The sequence below is a fragment of the Hydra vulgaris genome, chromosome 11, assembly GCF_038396675.1.
Source record: "Hydra vulgaris chromosome 11, alternate assembly HydraT2T_AEP".
In the NCBI taxonomy this organism is placed as follows: Eukaryota; Metazoa; Cnidaria; class Hydrozoa; order Anthoathecata; family Hydridae; genus Hydra; species Hydra vulgaris.
The window spans coordinates 50,101,095-50,121,373 of NC_088930.1; positions in this window are offsets into that span (position 1 = coordinate 50,101,095).

Sequence of the window (20,279 nt, forward strand, 5' to 3'; positions counted from 1 at the left end):
CCAAATGAAGTCATTTCATGTTTGGATCATTACATTTCTGGTCTTACATCTACAACTACAAAGATTGTGATTTTCATGGATAACTGTTTTTCACAGAATAAAAACCGTTACAACTTTGCTTATCTACAAAGATCGGTAAATAAGAATGTCTCTATAACACAAGCTTATGTAAAGTATCCCCTTCCAGGACATAGCCGAATACCTTGGGATCGTAATTTTGGGCGCATTGAAAAAAGGAGAACAAAGAAGGACACGGTAATTCTACCTTCACAGTGGGTATCGCTTGTAAAGATTACAGATACCAGAAAACCATTTAATGTTGTTTACGTGGAACATCCTTAATAAAACCAGTAACTGGAATTAGCGAGTTTAGAGGAGCAAAATTTAAACGAGGCAATGTACCACTAAGCAGAATTTCAATGACCGGAGAATGTTGTGATGTCATAAAAAAATTTTAAATGTGGTAAAAAGCTTTCAACTCTCCTTTCACTCAAACCTAATAGAGCATAGGTAAATTTTTTGCGTGTTAAAACTGCAAAATTTCATGACATTTGTGATCTTTTAACCCATGTCAATCTTCCCGAAGGAGTTACTTTTTATAGCAATATTCATGGCATAGATGGAGACACGATTGACATTGAAGATATAGAATAGACTTATTTCTTTATTGTAAAAATATGTTGAAAAATTACATTAGTTCTGTGTGTTTTTTTTGGTGCAAAAATCTAACTCTCCTGTTAGGTCAAAAAGTACTCAAGTCCAAAAAATAAATTAAACATATCTTCTAAAAGATTAGGACGTAAGGCTTTAAAATAAGCAGGTTTATTCATTATAATAATGCAAATGTATAGGAGTTATTAGAAATTCATTAGCATGTCTTGCCTGATTTCAGGTCAGTTTGAATATTCAAACTCCATTTTCTCAGAATGACTATTTTGTGAATTGAGTACTTTTAGCACTAAGGTCTTCAATTATAAATAAATAGAAAATCACTTAACAAACATTTTTTTCATTTAACACTGTGTTTCATCAAATAAGACTAATCAGAAAAAAAAAATTTTCTGATGAGTCTTTATGGATGAAACACGGTATTAAATGAAAAAAATTGTCCCGCGGTACCCCCTCGTTCCGGCAAACTTGAGCAAAAAATCGGCAAATTTTTCAATCGGCAAGATATATATATATATATATCTTGCCGATTGAAATTTATGTTTACGTTATGTAACGTTATGTTTTTTTCTTTTCTTATCACTAAATGCGACCATTAATTTTTATTTATTTGCTTCAAATTTAACACTTAAGGTAGTTTATGAATTGTACAACATGTTAACAAAAAAATCTCAATATTTTCAAAAACTGACATTCCCTGTTTTTCTCTTGAACCCTTCATATATATATATATATATATATATATATATATATATATATATATATATATATATATATATATATATATATATATTTATATATATATATATATATATATATATAGATTTATAGATATATATATAGATATATATATATATATATATGTATACACATATATATATATATATATATATATATATATATATATATATATATATATATATATATATATATATATATATATATATATATACATATATATATATATATGTACATATATATATTTATATATATATATATATATATATATATATATATATATATATATATATATATATATATATATATATATATATATATATATATATATATATATATATGAAGGGTTCAAGAGAAAAACAGGGAATGTCAGTTTTTGAAAATATTGAGATTTTTTTGTTAACATGTTGTACAATTCATAAACTACCTTAAGTGTTAAATTTGAAGCAAATAAATAAAAATTAATGGTCGCATTTAGTGATAAGAAAAGAAAAAAACATAACGGAGTCTTTGAAAATTAAATTTGATTTATCTAATTTTGCGATAAACTGACATCTCCTGTTCTTCCCTTGCACCCTTATATATACAACCCGTAGATGTTGTCCGAAAGTTTTTTCCATATTTTGTTGACAAAAAGTAAAAATTAAAATGCGAGACCGGAATTATTTTTTTTTATTAATTGAGAGACTGCCTGCCCCAACCAAACTCTCAGTCGATGTAGCAACACTCCCTGGCGGGTCAGGCTAAAAGATAGTAGATGTAGCAGCACTCCCTTGCGGGTCAGGCTATTTGTCAGTCGATGTAGCAGCACTCCCTTGCGAGTCAGGCTATTTGTCAGTCGATGTAGCAGCACTCCCTTGCGAGTCAGGCTATAAGATAGTCGATGCAGCAACACTCCGCGCATGATTTACAGTAAAAAAAAATAAAAATAAAAACATTTTATTAAAAAAAATTAAAAATAAAAACATTTTAATAAAAAAAATAAAAATAAAAACATAGTTTATATTGTTGAAAACATTCAGAATGTTTTTAAAACATTCTGGTCAAATAAATTTGCGTTTTTGTGGTTTTTTTTAAAAACGATTTATTTGTAATTAAATTAATGGTTTTTACTTTCGTCCAACACGCAAATGTTGGACGAAAGTCAAAAGTAATCACTTTTTTCCCTCCGCTCTTCCCAAAGACAACAAACTATAGATCTATAGATATATATATATATATATACATATATATATATATATATATACATTTATATATATATATGAATATATATATATATATATATATATATATATATATATATATATATATATATATATATATATATATATATATATATATATATATGTATATATATATATATATATATATATATATATATATATATATATATATATATATATATATATATATATATATATATATATATATATATATATATATAGGGGAGACCGTGGCTAGTTGGCTCGGTTTTTACTCTATAAGCTCTGTAGCCCTAATAGCACATTTTTTTGAAAGTGTTAAAGTGTAGTCTTAAAGAGTATGAATTTGGGTAACTTATGAAATTTGCATTCATTTACAAAAAAAAATTCTTAGGGTCTTTCCGGGCCCTTAAAAAAAAAAAAAAAAATTGCGCTTACTTACCCCACCACGGGGTAAGTTGGCACAAACTATAAAAATGAATATTAATGTACTATTAAGTGCAAAATTAATAGAAATTTTTTTACTTTTAATTTTGGCAACAATTTTATCCCAAAATTTAATATTACTTTTAGATGGTACCAAAGATTAGTCCGTATAACAGCCAAAACAGAAGCCCACTTTTTATCTGTTAAAAAAAAACCTAAAAAAAATTTTTTTCAAATTTTTTGGTAAGAATAAATTTTTTCAATATTATTAAAAATTAAAAAAAAAATTAATTTTATAAAAACATATTTTTTTTTCCATAATAAATGCTATGAGCCAACTTACCCGGTGAAAATTTTGTCAACTTACCCCGAAAGCTTTTTTTTCAATAAACAGTCTATAGATCCTAAAAAATGGCAAATTTGAAAAAAGTGGATATAGTAAATTAATTGTAACTGGAACTTCTACAATAATTTTTTTTTCATACGGCTTACTATTTTCTTTTTAAAGTAAAAAGGAAGCGATGTTCCAAAAGTTATGTTTTTGTTCAAAAAGCGCATAAATCTTCATATCTCCTATGCACATGCACGAATCCTGACGATACTATAGTGAATAATGAAATGGTCAATTAGGAAGGTTCTGTGTAATTTTTGTTACTTTCTGATAAAAGGCTCAGAAGATAAACGCAGTTCGTCAACTTACCCCTGCGGCCAACTAGCCCCGGTCTCCCCTATATATAAATATATATATATATATATATATATATATATATATATATATATATATATATATATATATATATATATATATATATATATATATATATATATATATATATATATATATGTATATATATATATATATATACATACACATATACATATATATGTAAATGCATACATACATACACACATACATACATACATACATATATACATACATACAGGTCTGCACAAAGACTTTGTGGTACACAGAGTTCAAATTTGACTGCCGCCCCTAACTTTGGATTCCTGGGTATATTGAGTTAAGCATGAATTTCACTGTTTGTGGCCCTTATGTCTACTATCGCCTTACAATTAAATGAAAACAATAAATATTTTTGTATTGACTTGTACATAAGATTTGTATCGTTGTACATAAACACTCTATATTTGAACTTGGTTATATATGACAAAACGAAAACACAGATACAATTTAAAATGAATGGAATTATATATTTCATCAATAAAATGTTAATTATGAAGACTGAATCACACAATTTTCACTTTGCGGGCTTTCTTCATTGCAAAACTAAAGATGACATTTTCATACGATAAAGTCTTGGCAAGGTCGTTTTCAATTGAAATCACCATAAGGTTAGTAAGGCGTTCTTCAGTCATTGTTGATCATAATTTGGATTTGATGGGAGCAAGGTTACTGTAAGAGCGCTCTCCTTCAGCCACTGAAACTGGGATTGTATTAAAAATGCGAAGCAAAATGCAGATTGAAGGAAATATTGGCTGAAGACCTTTCTGGTAGATTCTGTTAAGCAACTTGATAGAAGAAAGAGATTCTATTTGTCCCAAAGTATTTGATCGCTTCAGAACATCTATGTGACGGATTTCTTCAATCAACTCCTCTTCTTTTACATCATTTATGTAGAGATTTGCAAGGACTTTGCATTTTTCTTTCTGACTAAGTTTTTCTTTATCACAAGAAGTAGACGGAGAACACCAATGGAATGGAAACATATCCGTCGTCTTTTGAGCTGTATCTATTTTGTATCTTATCTGATGGAAAAGTGTGTCAAGAGCAACGTTAAATACCTTCACCTCAAAACCCTTTGATTTGTCTTCGTGGAAGTGGGCTGTTTTTATCGACTCACCGTGAAGTGTTTTCCTTTTCCTCGTCCTTTTTTTAACAAAACCATTTTGAAACCCAAACGAAGCTTACCCAGATGCAAACAGTTTCGCTTCTTGGAGGAAGTTTTTCAAGAAGTTTTAAGGATTTCAGTATTTCTTTTGGTCGTTTTGACAATGGTCGGACAGCCTCTATGCGCGCACTCCATCTTGTTTGGGACGTTTGCTGAAGGGACTGGCCAGTTGCCTCAGTCAATATTTTACAGCGCATGGGACTATTACTAAAAAGGTTATATAACGATTGGATGTTGCCAAAATAGTTCTCAAAAGAGGATTCTGCAGAATGAACACTAGCTAGATTGAGGCTATGCGCACTGCAAGGCATGAACAAAGCTTGGGGATTTTTCGCGAGAATGATGGCCTACACTCCTTTGTATACACCGGACATATTAGCCCCGTTATCATAGCCCTGGCCCCTGCAGTTATTTAAATCAATGTGACTCAATTGATCCAAAACGTCTATAATTAGCTTCGCAATATCTGAACGCTTTTTTTTTTCTCCAGATTTTCTACCTTCAGAAATTGATCTTTTACAATCCATTGGTTGTCAGATCCTTGGCGGACAAATCGAAGAACGAAAGTGATTTGCTCCGTATGAGACACGTCCGGAGTTCCGTCAAAAAAAATGACAAAATAAATGGCCGTGTGGACCTCTTCAATAATAGCAGCAAAAACAGTTTCATCGCATGCCATAATGAACTCATTTTGAGTTCTCCAGCTCAAATAGTGCGCTTGCATTCTTGTACCTTGTTTTTGGTGTCGAGAAACTTTTTCTAGATGGAACTGAAGTGTCTTATTGTGTTTCCCCAACATACTTGTTCAGCATGTTTGATGAACCTACACAAATATGAACATAATATTGAATAAAGTTTACATCTAGATTAGTATTCCAAGCAACATTAAAATAATTTTATAAACATAAACTTCACATAACACACCTCTAAAACTTAGATTTCTCGAAGCTAAATGAAGAGTGATGTCAAGGACGCAGCGTAAAGTTTCATATTACTTAGATGCCTCATTTTTTATTGACTTTTCAAGTTCTGAATCGATCCCAGTTTGATTTTTCAAGGCTTCAAAGGCTGATTTCCAGACGATGTGGTGATTTCTGTGTTGAGCATTACACTGGTGACTTTTAATCTTTTCTCCCAGCTTTCGCCAATTATCTTTTATTCCGCCATTCCACATCAAGAGCAAAGATTGAAATCCAGGGCCAAAAATATGTTATTGTCCAAAAATAGAGCAGGCAAAACAAATGAAAGCTTTTGCAGTTCCACTCCAGATAAGCCAGTCTCTGTTAATCTTTTCTCTGTTGAGAGAAGTTTCGTATAAAACGGAGGTAGGCACTTTTTTGTTTCTAGAATCCCAAGGAAATAGTGGCAGATTTTGAGGTGGTCCACTTAGTATGAATAGATTGCGTTCGAATTTGGATAAAACCCTCTTCCACAAAGCGGGGTTGTTTCTAACTACTTGATCACCTATTTGAATTGCCTCTTGATTCTATATTTAAAAAAGCATTTAAGAATTTTGGGATGTTTTTAATATCTGCAGATATTAGATGATATGTTTTAAGAATCTGCAGATATTAAATTATATGTTATTAATATCTGCAGGTTTTTCTTATAAAAAGAATGCGTACCAAACTCACCTCATTACCATCTTCTTCTTCAGAGATCGTTGAAATCCTTGAAGGGAAAGATGGTTTTCTTGGACTCAAGATTTCATCAACGCTGTTGGTAGCATGGTCCGTCTTAAAAAGAATTGTTTTTATAGTTTTGGAATTAAATTATGAATATAAGATTGTGAATAAAAAAAAAGAAGCTGTTAGCCTATACCTGGACTACTTGGTCGGACGAAGAGTTATTAGACGGCTTTTTTTTTTCAACTTTATTGAAGCCACTTTCCTCCAGTGTGCGTTTGTTCATGTATTCTTTTACAACTTTTGCTACAGCTTTTTTTCTGCCTTGGGTCCCTGATTCATGCTTTTGAAAACTAGACATGACGTTTTCACTCTAAGATGTGTGTTGCGTATTTTTAAATAAAATAAAAAAGTTTTTCATTTATGTCGAAATAGAAATGAGTTTTTTTACTGAAAAAGAATTAAATGCAATTTCACAATATCATTCTCAAAAGAATTAAAGAAAAGAAAGAACTAAATGCAGTTTCACAATATCAAATTAATTGAAATAAATGTGTTGAGAAAGAATATTTAAAAAGTGTTGGAATGAGAGTAACTTAACTGATTTATGTTATTATGTAACATAACATTGATGGCGTTTTTAAACAAGCCTATTGTTCGGATATGTGTTACGTAATTGGAATTTTAACTACATTTAAATTGGGAGTCATTGCAATCAGACACAGAAAAAATAGAAATTGTGAAATTTCCATTTAACTTAAACTAAATCACAATTTCATTTCATGTTACAATTTTAAAAATCTCACAAAATATCTTACAAAAAAAAAAAATCTTCTACTTTGTCTTTACTTATTTGCTTAAAGTTATGCCAATAATCTTCCTTTTTTTCCCTCTCTTGACAATTATTACCATCTTTAAAACAATCACAAAATATTACAAGCCCGTACTGCAGGTGGAGTTGGTGGGTGCGATCAACGCCGCTTTTTGTATCAATTACCCTTTGTTTCACATAAATATTGCAATAGAAATCGAGCAATATACTTATTTGCTACTTTAAACTTCCTCTTTTTAAAATTATGATTGTCCGATTATGAACAAAGTAATACAGCTATAAAGTTATAACTTGTAATTTCTAGTAATTTACATTAGTACGAGACTCATTAGCACAATCACAGGCAGGAAAATTTAAAATGATTCAGCAAAAACCAGTTATACATTATCGATTTCAAAAAAAATGCATTCAGTCTGCAATAAAAATATCTTTATTTTTTTTTTTTTTCAACTTTGCCAAATTTGCAAGTTTCACAAATTCACAATAAATACATACTACATATAAATTTAGGTCGGAGTAAGAAGAAGACATAAAATGTTTTATCACCGAGACCCGTTTGCATATTGTCTGTGTTTATATAAAAGCAAATAAATACATAATCCGTTTTAAAATGTATATAAATTTTGCAAAATGCTAAAAATGTCTTTAAAACCCAGTGGGCACGGCGATGTTGGTTTAATGTTTAGGCGACGTCGAGTGCGACTTCGCATTAACGTTAGAAATGGAAAGTTGGATCGACGTTAATATGCGATGTAATCGCAATGTAAACTTTTCATGTTAAGACGATGTTAATATCCGATGTAATACTGACGTAGTAACAGCGATGTAAACATTCGATGTAGCTGCGACGTTGTGTGCGATGTCGCATCTATGTTGGAAATGGAAAATCGGATTAACGTTTGATGACCAGATGTTAAGCCGACATAAATCAAGCAATGTTCAATAAAACGTTATATTTTAACTTTCGAGTTTTAAATGGAAGTAAAATTTATTTAAATTTTAACTTGCATATTAAACTCCGACACATCGTCGTTTATTAATGTTTAAATATAGACTACATCCAAAATTAAAACAAAGAATAAAAAAGATTTTCAAAATATAATATAACTACGGTATTAAGATATAAAACATAATTTACAAGTTATTTACTTTATATATTTCTTTTATATGATATATATTTTTTATGTTGAAGACCGTCTTCCACCTGTGGCCTTGTCTGGAGCGTATCGCAAAATATCTTTGACGCAATTTAAAACGTCTTCTCTGTTAAATCTTCTATCCTTCATTGCTGCACCTGAAATACGAAAAATGACTTAAAAATTAAACGTATCAAATATTCAAATAATAACTTTCATAATAATTTGAATAATTATTTCTATAACAACAACAAAAAAAGGCATTAAAAGCTACCGTAAACCGGGGTAACTTTGGCCAGCGGAGTAACTTTGGCCTTTTTTAAAACTTTTAACTAAACATCTGTAACTTTTTAACAGTTAAGTAACGTTTTACTATTTTTGTTTTATTTGTAAATGCAATCTTTTTTGCTTAAATTTTGATTTGAAGTTTGTTGCAAATGCTCTTTACTATATGTGAAAAAGAATGAAAACTACATCTTGGTAAAACACAATCAAAAACTGTAAAACAGAATGTTGTCTGGGCAAAGATAAAAATAATAGCAAACAACTCAGTTTTAGTTCTGTTTTAAAAACAAAGGTTCAGATAAAATTAAGTGAAAAGTTTTTGGCTTAAGTAACAACATTCTGGTTTTTTTACAGGGTGTTCAAAGTTACCCCGTAGGTTTATACTCTTTTGGGGTAACTTTGGCCATGTAAATAATATTCATTTTAAAGTAGTTTGATCGTTATTTATTCTAACTATAATATTTTTTTGAAGCATGTTATCCGAATTGTTTATTTTGAAAAACAGTTTTTAGCATGAATGTATTTTAGGATTATTAAAAAAGTATATTTTCTTGTTAAACTATTTGTTGTTGTTGTTGCTAAATCATAATTTTGTTAAATTTATAACAAAATTTAGAGACTCTTATTTTTAAATTTAATTGCAATTTAATAAAATTATATTATAGTTTAATTAATTACTACATTGCAGTTTGCTTGTGTTGTTTATATTCACTTTTGTTTAAAGCATAATGCCTCGTAAATATAACAAGCATAGTGTTGGAAAACGTGCATACAACACTTCTAATACCATTCTTTTGAAAGAGTATATGGGTGCAATTAATGAAGGCATGTCTATTCGTCAAGCCTCAAAAAGGTTTAGTATACCAAGAAGCACTATACATAATAAAATGAAGTCAAAGCATAAAAAATACATTTGTGCACCAACCATATTTACTTATGATGAGGAGCAGTTATTTTCATCTAGAATCAAGGTCATGTGTGATTGGGGATTTCCATTAAACAAACTTGATGTTAAAATGTTAGTAGCTGGTTATTTAAATCGCAAAATCGTACTGTAAAAATATTTAAAAACCTTATTCCTGGTGATGATTGGGTCTAAAGTTTTATGAAACGTTCACAGTTAACCCATCGAATAGCATCAAATATTAAAAGAAAACGTGCAGCTATAAATAAAGAGCAATTAAAAATTTATTTTGAAAATATTAGACTTGAGCTTGAAGGAGTTCCACCTTGTAACATTTGGAATTATGATGAAACAAATTTGCGTGATGACCCTGGAAATAAAAAAGTTGTTATGAAGCGTGGAACTAAGTACCCTGAGAGAATAATGAATAGCAGTAAAGCTTGTTTCTCTGTAATGTTTTGTTGAAATGGTGTTGGAGAAATTCTTCCACCATACACAGTTTTTAAAAGCACACATTTATACAATTTATGGATAAAACATGGTCCAAAAAATTCTCGCTATAATAGAACCCAATCTGGCTGGTTTGATGAAGTTACTTTTGAGGATTGGTTTTTTCGAACATTATTGCCATGCATTAAGAAACAAATTGGAAAAAAAGCATTAATAGGTGACAATCTCTCCTCCCATTTAAGTCATAAAGTTATTCATTCTTGTGAAAAATATAACATTAGATTCATATGGCTTCTGCCCAATTCAACCCATTTACTCTTGATGTTGCATTATTTGCACCATTAAAAAAAGCCTGGAGAAGTATACTTCTGGGTTGGAAACTTACTTCTCGTGGTAAAAAATTTGCAACGTTACCGTTGAGGCTTGACGAAGAAAAGAAGATTTCTCTAAGTTGCTGAATGATTTAATGACATCCATTAATGAATGTTCGCCATTTAATCCTAATGTTGTGTATATCAAATTGCCAAGTGAAAACGCCTTAAGTCCTCGTAAAGCTTTAGACCAGAGTCTTTTAGACATATCAAATGAGAAAAAAAATGAAGGTGGTGATAAGAAAGATGTTACACAAAGTAAAAATAAGAATACAAAAAATGTATCCAAAAAAAGACATAAAATTGAACCAGGAAAATCTATTTCTGTAGAATACAATAGTGAAACAGAAACAGCATCTGAAGGTGAATCAGTCTCTATTGAATTTATGATAGATTACTGAAGAGATGCCTAAATTTTTCTTAAAAAAACAGAGTTTATGTTACAAATTGTTTGTTTATGTTACAAATTGTTTATGTTACAAATTGTCGCAATTTGTGTTACAAGTTGTGTTATACAAGTTTTGTTATAAATTGAAATAAGTTGTGTTACAAAGAGTTTATGTTGCATATTGTTTGTACTCTCTTATTTTTTGCTTTTTCTGACATTTAATAAAAAAATAATTGAAAAATAAATAAATTATTTTAGCTAATATGTTTCTTTAATACTGTTTATATTTATTTTTATTGTCCCTTTTTTAATTTCTTGACATATTTTAGGTATCCCTTTTTGAAATAAAAGCTACTGTAAGTTTAAATTACATTAAATGTGGTTAATAACACTTAATTTACATCCGGTGCTAAAAAAACAATTTACTATGACAAAGTTACCCCATTGCCTGGTAACATTGACCACCTCATTATTTCCATAAAATCTTGGATTTGGTGAATATAATGAATACGCCATTTTACTAATTAAATGATATTAGTAATGCACAACTTTTAGCATCAAAATAGTTTTAGGAAAATATTCCTTTTTTTCAAAAAGTTATCTTCTTTATCAAAATTGGTACAAAGTTACCCCGGTTTATGGTACTATTTTAAACCAATTCATATTTTATATTATTATAATATCTAAAAATGAAAATAAAAGTAAAAAAAAAGTAAGCGGAAAAATAAGCATAATAAAAAGATACATAGTAATAAAATTTAGCTACTAAAAACTGAAGTAATTTATAAAACGTACAGCACACAACATTGCAAATTTTAGGACTTTTTAAAGCTTCTTTCTTTGGTCTTGAGTCTTTATTATTTCCTAGGCAATTAGTTCCTCTAAAATTGAACTTGGCGAACACATCGTACGTAGCGACGCTAAAACAAAATATTTATATTATTATTATTTTGTTTAAAGAGAAGGATTCCGAAGCAGTGTTGAACTCCAAACGAAAAACCTTAATATAAACTTATATGTTGGATGATATTATAAGAACAAGTGTTCAAACTTATAACGTTATTTTATCTAAGAGGATTATTTGCTATAAAGTACACAATATTCACTATACCCAGTGCGCATGTGTTGTGCTTCGAACTTCTTAAGGACACATGCCCACTGGGTAAGGGCTATAGCTAATATATCATCAATATATTGAGAACCTTATATATAACCCTATATATATAAAAACATAGAAAAATAGAACATAATAATATACCATACACATTCTTCTCCGTGTGGCGAGCGCTTTCGCGCTCTTGCAGTTTTGCGCTCGCCCACACGCCCACCAATTCTTTAGTCAGCGCTTTTTTTAGCGCTCGCCAATAATTTTCAAGTGTGTTTTTAAATTGCAACAAATCTTTTTTCTTCATCAAGAATTTCTTTTTTCTATATTAAGAAGTACAAAAAAGAAATGTTTTTTAAAATCGCGCACGCCAAACAAATAATGACTGTCCGGCCAGCGCTTTTTTATCAGCTGGCGGTAAATTTCAAACGGAAAAGACTGCATACAAAGACTCCGTCAAGTCAGGTTATCCTGCTACTGGTATCCAGCACGACCTGCTTCATGTTAACGTCAGGAAGGGCATCCGGTTGTGAAAAAATTGCTTCAACTCTTTCATAATGGCATTTATATGTCACTATGGAGAACCATCCAAACCACACAAGTGTGGAAACATGGATTTAAAACTTACAGAAAGAAAAAAAAAACTATTTAGTATAATTAGTGTTTATGTACAGTACCTCAGAATTGTTTTGAACTTGTGAACTACCAGAGGTCTCTTGAAAATCAACCTGAGAAAAAAATCAAAAGTAAAATAATAATAAATAAAGGAGTATGCTTTAACTAAAAATATTGTCTGGTAAAATAAATATTTATTAGTTATTGTTTGTAGTTTGGATGATAGCTGAAATAAGGCAATGATATACTCATCTATACATTCATCATTGTCAATCATTATTATTTCATGATGATTATCATCGACTTTAATCAGAAAATATTTAAATAAAACAGAAAAATAACTTATAGCTATACTTTTTCATTGAAATTTGATGACATTTCATTCTTTTTCACACTTGATGTCTGATTCTCAAAATGCAATAACTTTTGTGAAGTTAATCCAGGAGGAAAAGGATATATAAATGCAATATAAAATTCCACTTATGGGTAAAATGAGCATCGCCATCTTTTGAGTGATTTTGTCGTAAAACAGGTTTTGGTTTAAAAGTATTCACTTTTAAAAACTTACTTTAAATTTTTAAGTTGTTTAAAAAAAAAAAAGATATTATGGAAAATATTTAGTCAAGCACACAAACTTTCAGAAAAGACTCCATACATTACATAACTCCCTAATGACTCCAAAAATGGTGGAGTAGGAAACTCTTCAATATTTTGATTGTTATCTACAAATTATGGCAAAATACTATTTAAATTAATTTTTTATGACCCAATTTTTTTTAATAATTAATTAACACAAGATATCTAATATAGAGTTAATTTTTTGCTAAGCAAAAATTATATTGGATAATTACAAACTAATTTCCTTATTGTTGTGTTTTATTGATTCTCTAAAACATCATAACGTATTTAAAAGCAATTATTAATTGTTTTTAATCATTTTTTTCTTTATTGGTGAGACTTTTTCATTATCTGTGGAGAACCAGTCGACTTAGGTATTACATAATTCATTGCAAAACTCATATGTTCCTATATTAAAATTTAAAAACATAAAGAAAATGTTTTGCAAATATAATATTTGACATTTTATGTTTAACACTGCTTGCCAAAAACTTCAACTTTAACTAATGGAAATTTTTTCCATGAGTGATCAGGCTCCCTTCGTCCATAAAACGCACGTTTCACTTGCAGACAATTGTTAGGTGGCAAAAAAACATGGCTTCCAGTAACTACCCAATTTGATGGGATAACACCTGAGGTATCTTCATCCTCATCTTCATTCCAAATAGCCCAACAAAATGGCTCTTCCAACATTTTATTCATGTTTATAATATGTTAGCTACTACAACAAGGATCTCATGCGTCATATTATGTAAATTTTTATGAGTTATAAAAAGTTATTTTTTATTATTATTGACTATTTTTAAATTATTTAAAATTAATATTTATTATATAAATTTTTTTAAATAGTCAATAATATATTTTAAATCCTTAATAATAGTCAATAGTCAACCAATAATTGGACTCATCCATTTAAATGCCATCAAAATGGGATTATGGAAACCTGTCCAAATCGCACAAGTCTGGAGATATAAACGTTAACCTTAACAATACAAAAATTTATTATCACATTGAAACAGCAAGTTTAAATAAAAGAATAGGAAATCAACAAGTTAATAAATTTTGCAAAAAACTCTTATTGAAAAATATTAATAAAATACTTCATGATTAACTTCAATTAGTATAAAATCATCATCTTGTTCCAGACAAACTAATTTGTAGCAAATATCAGATAAAGTTATGTATTTTCTTTTCATTTTATAGAACTTAAAAAATTTGTATATTCCAGAATCTGAAGAGTTACAAGGGATGGTAAAAAGGTTATCAATGGCACAAAAAGGAATAACATTGCAATCAAACTGTGATTCTGAAACTATTTCAATAATACGAACAATTTCATGTGATCTTAAAATGAATCATCCATCACGATCATTTGGTACAATTTTATCTGAGATAGTGCCATAACAAGCATTGCTATTTTCTAACTCACTCAGGCGTTATGTGCACTTTTTACAAATTTTTCAACAATTTGAAGAAAATTCTCAAAAGGAAAACTTAAAAGACCATGAAGGCTACAGTTATGATACAAAACATCTTCATGTAAATGAAGCAAAGCATGAACGTTATAAGAATAAAATTGTGGCCCATAAAGCCCTTGAAGATTTGATACAAAAGAAGCCATTAAATTTTTTGCATAATCCAAGTAATGTTGTTGTTTCAAAACATTTGTTTTGCACATTAAGGATACTGCAATGCTTAAACACAAGAAATTCTGGTATACCTCTTTTGACAAAATATTCTTTAAAATTATTGGTCCAGTGTACAACAAGAATTGTCGAAACTCAGTTGCTTTAAAACGCTTAAATTCATCAAGTGAACGTGGTTGTCGAGCGATCTCACTAAGCATTTTGCCATGATAAAAAGCCAATTTATCGGACATTTTCTTTTTTTGCTGACATGATAGGCGACAAATACGTGGGCCTTCAAACCAATATTTTATTAGCCGCTTCATAACACCAAGACAAACACAATACATATAGTCAATAACAAACTCCTTTACACACAATATTCCATAATCTACTAAGGGAGTCCTTCCTAATTGATGAGGCTCACAGCAAACATTATTTGTTCCTAATGAATGATTTGAATAAATATATTCTTTAAATTGCTCATCACTTCGCATTTGACAATCAACTAAAACAACCCTTCAATCATATTATACTTCAAATAAACATCGCTCACATGAATGTTACCCTCCGTGACCTTTGATACTCTTTAAAAAAGAACCTGCAGGCGCATCACAAACAAATGCCTAAATTGAAACAGGTAGAACTTTTCCATTATGTTCAATCCCACTATTTTTAAGCAATCTAAACTCAGTTAAAAATTCATTCAAATAATCAAATAAATTATTTGATTTTTTTTACCACAAAATAGACATACAATAAATGGCTGTAACTCTGAAAACTTTAGCTAAAATTGGCTAAAATTGTGTGCTGGTACTCTTACATAAAGGCAATCCCTTAACATTTATTAGCATCTCAATTCTTTCAACAATTTTTTGAGAATCCTTTAAATTTTGTTTTATTCTTTTTTTAATGCCAAAGTAAATATATTCACCACCACGCAGCTCTTTTATATTTATACATTTAGGGGTTTTTAGAAGTGTTTTACAGTCTTTTGGGAGAAAAGATAAAGCATTTTTATTCAAAATACTTAACAGTTCATTGACAGCCTTCCTTGTATATCTATTGCGTGTAGCCCATGCTGCTAGATCGCTAGCTAGCACATCAGATTTATTAATAAGTAAAGATAATATTATTTAACATGATTCGTTGCCTGATAGAGCATTACCAAGCAATAAAACGTCTCTATTTGCATTTTGATGAAATTGGAAATAAATCTGATGCATACTCAGAGTTAATGTTACCATCACAACCATCGTCTATAAAATTCAACTCATTATTTTTATTTTCAACATTACCATTAACATTGCTTTCTGTTAAAAAGCTAACTGTGTCGTCAATATCGAGCTCTTTCATCAGCTACTTATTAATATCTTTGATTTTATTTCTCCAACGTTATAATTAAGAGTTCATTTTTAGTACAGGTAGGTACACCTTAAAAACTACAAAAAAAAGTGGTATCCAATAACTGAATATTGGGAACTTCTGAAGTGCCGAAACTTTCTATACTTAAAAACTAATTAATATGAATGTCTTTCCTAGACTTATTTTTTAATCTATGGTTGTTAGTAAAGTTTTGTGATTTAAAGAAAAGACATCTTTTTTGGTTGTTACTCCATAAATACCGCAATCAGGTTTTTTGCTTATAATTTTAGAGCTGTTAATCAGATTCACTCAAAATTTTGTAAACATTTTGTTTTCGAGCCATAGTATTGGTACACACAATATTGTATACTTATTATTAAAAAAAAGAGATAAATAACCCCAAAAAACCCTTAAAAACTACAAAATAAATCCTTACAAATTACAATTTCTATGGTAAATTGAAATATAATGTAATTAGAGGGATTACTATTAATTAAAATTTGTATTTTGTTTAACATATAAGGCACTATAACTATAAGGCATTATGTTTTATTTAGTAGGAATATAACTAATGTTTATTTATGCACACAATTGTTTTATACCATATGTATTTTATAGACAAAAATATTAGTAATTTTGTAAATGGGGAAACCAAAATTTATTATAAAAGTGATGAAAGAACCTTTTGTTGTTGGAAAACCAAATTCAAATGCAGAGGTAAAAGTCCAGAGGAAAAAAATAAATATGAAAGAACTTCAACAAGCTGTGTCTTGAACAACAAAAGAGGCTATGCTGCTTTGCAAACTGATATGTTTTCTTTTATCAAAGATCGAGATCAACAATTGATCCGAGGTTAGATGAAAAAACTGCTAATATAAAAAAGCAACACCTGAGAATTTTAACAGCAGAAGAAAAACACTCGATTGTAGAATTCATTAAAAATAAAACAGGAGTCATCAAGGAATATCAAGGAAGCAAGTGACTAATCTAATTATTGATTTTTTTAAAATTAGAGACTATTGCAACACCAAGAATCGAGGCGGTCGCAATTTTAGTAAACTATCTGATATTGCAAAACATGTTGTAAAGAAAGGGAAGTAAGTAGAGTGTTTAGTTACTAAATAAATTATAATGAAAGTTTCTTTATGTAGTATGTTACACTAGTTATTTATTTTTTAATACTATTCCATATAATTCCAACATAACTATATTATAAACACAAATTTTAAATTTATTATAGTTCAGTCGTTTTGGCAGAGATGGGAGGGCAGAGCACCATGACTTAGTTCTAAAAAGACAAGGAAATGTACCATATAACAGGGCATTGAAAAGAACAAGGGGTATGGCAGAGTCACATTTCGGTAAAAAAATAATTAATAATATTGTATCTTTTTGAACATTATTTGCTGATATGCTTCATAATTAAAACAATGATACATAAATGTCTTAGATTAGCCCTAGGCTGCATTGCACTAGCAAAAACATTTTGAATCTACCTTTTAGATTCGTTGGCTGAAGCATTTTTTAAATGTGAGATTTTCACAAACTCAAAAAAACTTGAACCTGTTGTGTGGAAGGGTGATATTGATACAAGAAGAATTTTTAATTTTGACAAAACACCCTGTTGTGTTCATAATATATTCTCCTTAAGACCGGCACCGATATATCAGATTGGGCCGTACATATATATATATATATGTATGATAATATGACACGTGTCCCTAAAAAACAAACTATATACGGTATCGGACAAAACGAGTGCAACCAAATAATGCTAATTTAGTTTCTTTATATAAAAGTGCTGCATTTTTTCAATTTAGAGAAATAACTATGTAACTGTTTAGAGACAAACTTCTGCAAGTTTTATTCATCACAAAGTTCATTATTTGTACACGAAAATTAATAAATTAATCAAAAGTATTAAAAAAAGTTGATTACCTTCTGGACAAAACAAGTGCAACTCAACAAAATGTTGACCAAGCTGTATTTCGCTATCAATATTTCGTGGCGAATTTTATGTTGACGATCACAGCCTTGCATCTTCGAGGCAGAGATTCGATCAGGTGATCAATTAAACTTTGTGGAATTGCTGCCCAGGCCTTTTGGATTTGTTCAAACAATTGATCCTTATTACGAACACCTTCACGATTAATTCTGCGGTTGACGATCTCCAACAAGTTCTTGATAGGGTTGAGATCCGGAGATTGAGGCGGCCAATCCATCACCGATAGGTGGTTGTCTTGAAACCACTGCTTGACTACTTTTGCAGTGTGTTTCGGATCGTTGTCTTGCTGAAAAACCCATTTTGTTGGCATGTTCCATTCAGCATAAGGTAACATAACATCTTTCAGGATATTTTTATACATGAAACGATCCATTATTCCATCGTTTCGATGTATTGGACCTAGACCGTTAGCAGAAAAACTTTATCTTAGAGCTGCAGGAGATGTGATAGTTTAATACACCCTATTTTCATAAATGTTTAGTTTTAAGAAATAAATTTATCATTATTAAAATAAGTGAAATTATAATACAATTCACAATACATAATATAAAACTTATGCTGTGCAAAATTACATATATTAGTGCATTATACACTTACATATTAGAGGGAATCCACCCCACGTTTACTCCATATAAATAAATTTATATTTAAATCTGAAGTTTTGATTTTCAAGATCTCACATGTCGTAGTGATGTATACATCAACCTATGATTTTTATCCTAATATACGTAAATTATAACAAGTTGTTGCATTAAATGATCTTCCTTAAGCATTAATGAATATCCCTTAATGGGGGTTTCACAATATAGATAGTGAAGAGTTAATGCTCTTAACTATCTATATTATAAAACCTTGCACTTACTGCGCCTTCCTTGGAAGTCTGGGTAATCGAAAGGGAAAAGTATCTCATGAAATGACAATTTGAGACAATTTCCACTTTAATAAAGCATGCATAAATCATGTTAAAAAGCTGGCCATCAATAGAGCATAAACTTGTATTTGTTTTTGAAATTATTGGGTTAGTTAAGGAATTCAAAAAAAATATGATATTCTGCTAAACAGTGCAGCTAAGTTATCCTTCGTTATATAAAGCATTTACCTATGGTCAAAAAAACATAATCTAGTTAGTTTTAATGTAATCTAAAATCATTTTGAACTTTATTCAGAAACATTAGTATTGAAAAATAAACAATAGTATTCATGAGCATTTGGTGGAAGACACAAAAAAAGGTGCAATAATAAAAAAAACAACTAAAATATATCAATATTTTAGTTTTTTTTTACTTTAAAGTTTTTTTAAATGAAAAAATGCCAAAGCAACTTGATATTTGAATGTAACTTATATAAAATATGTTTGAATTTAAAAATATATAAATATTTGGGTAGATTAGAGTAATATGAGCACCCTAAGCGAAAATTGAAATATTTTCAAAAATAATTATGCTGGATCGAAAATTTTTGCGAATAAACAATTTTTAGGGATCCCTACTCATGATCCACTTAGATATTTGGGCACCCGAAATTGTTTCTTAAGAACACAGAAGTTTTAAAAAAGTAGCAAAAGTGCTCATATTACTAAGACTAGTTGGGAATATGAGCACTTTAAAATAGCTCAAAAAAATAACATTAGTTAAGTAAAAAAATACCAACCTGGCAAAAAGAACTAATTTTTGGAATATTAGGATTCGTTAATAACAAAACCTATCATTAAAAGATCAAATTTTAAGCCACTTTTTGTTGAAACAATACTCCAATGTTTTCCGCTGATAATAATAAAAAAAAATTAGTTCATTATTATTTCAATTTTATGAACTCAAACTTTTGAACCATTAAAATTCAAATTTTTTGAATTTAAATTACTGAAAAGTAATTAGTATGTTTAAAATATCAAAATTTTTTTAATGTTTTGTTTTTATTCAGAAAGCAATTAAAATCACTGCTGGACTTTAAAATGTTTCTATACATTGTTTTTTAAATAAAAATGAATTAGATTTTTACCTAACATATTTT